The sequence below is a fragment of the Acomys russatus genome, chromosome 16 (assembly GCF_903995435.1).
Source record: "Acomys russatus chromosome 16, mAcoRus1.1, whole genome shotgun sequence".
Taxonomy (NCBI): Eukaryota; Metazoa; Chordata; class Mammalia; order Rodentia; family Muridae; genus Acomys; species Acomys russatus.
The window spans coordinates 19,324,243-19,325,174 of NC_067152.1; the positions used below are offsets into that span (position 1 = coordinate 19,324,243).

At 32.7% G+C, this 932-nt stretch overlaps 1 non-coding gene across 1 annotated transcript; it reads left to right on the forward strand.

Moving 5' to 3' along the window:
- The first annotated feature begins 589 nt into the window (after positions 1-589).
- Positions 590-715, forward strand: LOC127200903 (U6atac minor spliceosomal RNA). The gene has a single exon (XR_007832121.1). It is a non-coding gene; the product is annotated as a U6atac minor spliceosomal RNA (small nuclear RNA).
- The last annotated feature ends 217 nt before the right edge of the window (positions 716-932 follow it).

Sequence of the window (932 nt, forward strand, 5' to 3'; positions counted from 1 at the left end):
CAGAGAACCTGAAAATGGAAATAAGTCACTTACTGGTTATGCATCAACCTTTATTTGCAATACTTGCTGGCCCGATGGCTTGCTGCAGACCTGGAAAAGTTATTTCAGTGTAGTATAATAACCAGGGCCTTTTTAAAAGCATCTTTTTTTTTCTTATAAATAATTTTGAAATTATGTAGCCTCTAATACAATATTGTTTTGCCATCTAATTCCTTTCTATTAGATCTGATCTCTAAAGTAAATAACCTCTGGTATATTTTTATTTTAAATTAAAGTATTTTCTTTAGATTTTCAATATAACCAAAGGAATCTAATTATGTCATGATCTAATATGTACCATCATCCATTTTGTTGTTTCATGAAGCACTTGGAAAATTTACGTCATTTTGTTTCCTTTTGAATTCATGTATCTAATCTAGTTCCACTTATTGTGTTTTTGTTTGTTTTTATTTTTTATTTTTCTGTAGCCTTTAGATACTGCTTTTTAGTATTTGTGACTAAATTTGTGATAAAAAATCATATCTGTCCAAAATTGAATTTTTAAAACAAAATATTTCATGTTAGTAAGTGGATTTAGAAATAAAAACAAGTGTTGTATGGAAGGAGATAAAGTTAGCACTCCCCTTGACAAGGATGGAAAAGGCCCATAGGCCTAACAATATGTCTATGGATAAGGTATTGCCACCTACTTTGTGGCATCTAACCACTGCTTTTAGACCCAGAAAGACATGCATGGTATATACTCACTTATAAGTGATATTAGCCATATATTACAGGATAACCACACTACAATCCACAGACCTAAGGAAGCTAAGTAACAAGCAGGACTCTAGGAAAGATGCTTAATTCTCACTCAGAAGGGCAGATAGAATAGACGCCGGAAGTAATTGAAGAGAAAGAACAGGATGAGAGCCTACCATAGAGGTCCTCTG